Below are 3,441 nucleotides of genomic sequence, written 5' to 3' on the forward strand. Positions count from 1 at the left end.
GGTTCATATTAGCAAATGTGTTCCCCCCCCAATATGAAACCTGCTCCTACGCCCTTGCTCAGTCAGAGTATTCAGAGTTCACTAATTTACCTTTTAGGCTGATTTCTAAACGAGAACACAGCTAACGTGTCTAAAGGCAGCTTTAACGTGTTTATCTGATCATTTGACCTGAGAATCTGGTTCTGTATTCTTACAGCATATCAGTAATATGTTAGGTTTCAGTCCGTTTAGTAATTTCTAGATAATCAGGAGTATTTTAATGTGTAATTCTGTTCTCCATTCAGATTCTGCTAAAGACACCAGAGTGGTCAATCTTCCCTCTGGAGAGAGAGAGGAGGGAGATTCCATGATCTTTCTGTTCTCACCTTCCACTGGTTTTAGCATAGAGTAAATGAAGCACTGGGAGCAGGACAGAATGTAAACAATCCAATATCGAAAACAGTTACTAAACTGAATAAATCTAGTTATTATTCATTGTGCTGTTTACGACATCTGTCCTGCTCAGGCTGAGAGTTTGGGTCACTAATTCTGAGTCTCTATGTTTTAGGTGTGTTTGAAAGTCTGCAGGTGAAAGTGGAAGGTGCTGCAGCTGCTCCTGCAGAAGGACAGACAGTAACACTGACCTGTAGCCCGATTGGCTCTCTGATCAATCCCACCTACATCTGGTACAGGAACGGACAGCCTGTATCTGAGTGTAGATCTTCCTCCTGCTCTGTAGCTGTGTTCAGTGGAGAGATCAGCTACAGCTGTGCTGTTGAAGGCTGTGGTCTCTGCTCTGCTACAGTGTGTGAGTTCAGATTTTCACATTCACTTATTTACCTCTCAGTCAGTCGTCTGGACTGAAACAAATAGCTAATGTGACTGAAGGCAGCTTTATCATGTTTATCTGATCATGTAAAACTGAAATATGATAGTAGAGCTTTATTCTTTTTCCAACATGCCAATGATGTGTTTAGTTTTCAGTCCATTTAAAGATTAATATATAATCAGGAGTATTTTAATATCTGTTTTCCACTTAGACTCTCCTAAAGAGACCAGAGCGGTTATTGTTCCCTCTGGAGAGAGAAAGGAGGGAGATTCAGTGACTCTGACCTGCAGTAGTGATGCAGATCCTCCTGTTCTCACCTTCAACTGGTTTAAACAAAGTGTAAATGAATCACTGGGAACAGGCCAGAATTACAGCATCACCAGTATCAGCTCCCAGCACAGCGGACTGTACTACTGCACCGCTCTCAACCAGCTCGGACAGCACAGCTCTGCACCCGCCCGTCTGGACGTGTTCTGTAAGTGCAGTTTGTTCTGTATGATCCTGTTTCTTCTGAGTGTAAGAAGTTCAGTGATTAGCTCAGTCTCTGTGCTGTTCAGATCCTCCCAGACCTCCATCTCTATCTGAGTTTAACGGGTTTAACGGCTCGATCACGCTGGTGTGCGTCAGCGACTCCAACCCTGCCAGCTCTTACACCTGGTTCAGGAAGACAGGAAGCAGCTCTGAACCTTTTAGAAACGGCTCTAATTTAACTTTAGCTGATGGAACTGGTGGAGTTTTCTACTGTCTGGCAGAGAATCGATATGGATCATCCAACTCATCAGAGTGGCCGTTTACATCAGTGTGTAATATGTTTATTAATCACTTTATTTATCAGACATTTGTCAAAAATCGAGGTTTGACTTCTGCTGCTCACTTCTATGTTTACCAAAATTAAAACCTTGAGTGGGTGTGGCTATCACACTGTAAGCTACAGTAGGCTTAAACTATTGAAGGTTAAATGTTTTATTAATCCCCTTCAGCTGATTGGTGGAAGCAGAATGCAGTCTGGGCAGCTGTTGGATTGGTTTCTGCTCTCTCTCTCTCTCTTCTTACTGCTATTCTGTGCGTTCAGTGAGTAACATTATTCTTTCATTATTAAACTGAATATCTAAACAATCTGTCTAAATACAGTTTTAACCTCAACCTATGCTTCAGCCTCAAATGGAAACAGTTAAAGATGTGTTTTGTGTTTGATGTGAGATCAGAAGGAAGAGGAGAGCAGAGAGAGATGCTGATGTTCAGGTACTGAGAGAAGATTCTACTTTACTTTTTTATGAAAATGTTTCTATAGAGTTTTACTGAGTATAGACTTTAATCTGTGTTTCCTCATCTCAAGACTTCAAAGCCTGGAGACGACACATACACAGCTCTAAACCTCGCCACCACCTCGTCCTCTGAGTACGACACTCTGACAGTAAGTCTGCAGTATTTGTGTGTGTGTTGTAAGAATGTGAAGTTATGAACAAGTTTTTAAATTGTTTTTTCTTCAGCATGCTACACACTCTCCCAACGACACATACTCAACTCTGAACCCTGCAACCAGGATGTCTTCTGAGTATGACACTCTGATGGTAAGTCTGCAGTGTCTGTGTGTTTGTTTGTGTGCGTTTTTGTGTTGTTAGAATATGAAGTAATGTAGTGTAGTGTATGCAGTGTGTGTGTGTGTTCAGTATATAACAGTTTCTGTGATGTGTGTGTGTTGTGTTCAGGTTGTTGGTCCTCCCCCGGTGCAGAGCGGAGCTCCAGACGAGGAGAATAACTAACAGCCGTGTTCAGTTCCTCTTTATTCACTGCTGAAGATTCAGATCTTTATAGAGGAACAGAGGAGCATTTCTGGGATTAGACAGCTTTTAGAGATCATCACTCATCAGATTCTGTCCTAAACTCATAAAGAGATTCAGTCAGATTCACTCAAAGCAGTTTTAGTGTTGTGCTGATGATGCATCAGTACACTTCTAAATAAATACAATTATATCACAGATAGTTGTGATGGTGCAGTGTGATTGGCTGAGAAATGTTGTAGGACTGGCAATATATTTATTACATATTGACCAAGTTCCTCAAGTATTTCTCTGCCAAACACACAAACCTAGCAATGATGTCTCAAGGTGTAAGATAGCAATGAGCATCGCCTTGCGCATAGTGTAAAATAGGGTCCTATATGTAAAAATGTTTGTGGACACCCATAGACCACTGAAGTTGTGCGTCATTCTGTAGTGCTTGTACGGCTTCCGTGTCTAAGAGTTTTTTCCCTATGAGAAAAATGAATGGGCTTTTCAAAAACGTCTCTGTCACATTCTGTGGCAAATAAATCTGTTCAGAACCCTGTACGTTTTATTCTGTGTACATTTTACTCCTGAACATCACTGGATTCTCTGAATTTCGAGATCGTTTAAGGGTCGTAATGAGAAAAATGCTAACTTTAAGCTAATGCTACAGCGGAGTGAACTGAACTCCCGGCGCTGCTGCATAGATTAGATGTTAGTTGATTATTTGGGTCAGGTGTTGAAATTAGCATAGACTAATGACCGTAATTAAATACTAAACCCTTCAGGGAAGCGCTGCCGAACTGAGAGCCATTTTCTTTTATTATCTGCCTTTTAAAGCTCTAACACAGACTACACTGCTCAACA

General features: G+C 41.3%; 1 long non-coding RNA gene across 1 annotated transcript; it reads left to right on the forward strand.

The window, feature by feature from the left end:
• Positions 1-2,014: 2,014 nt before the first annotated feature.
• On the forward strand, positions 2,015-2,375 carry LOC125805036 (uncharacterized). Its single transcript, XR_007441313.1, has 3 exons — positions 2,015-2,050; positions 2,145-2,222; positions 2,299-2,375. It is a non-coding gene; the product is annotated as an uncharacterized LOC125805036 (long non-coding RNA).
• Positions 2,376-3,441: the final 1,066 nt, after the last annotated feature.

The sequence above is a fragment of the Astyanax mexicanus genome, chromosome 11 (genome assembly GCF_023375975.1).
Source record: "Astyanax mexicanus isolate ESR-SI-001 chromosome 11, AstMex3_surface, whole genome shotgun sequence".
Classification (NCBI taxonomy): domain Eukaryota; kingdom Metazoa; phylum Chordata; class Actinopteri; order Characiformes; family Acestrorhamphidae; genus Astyanax; species Astyanax mexicanus.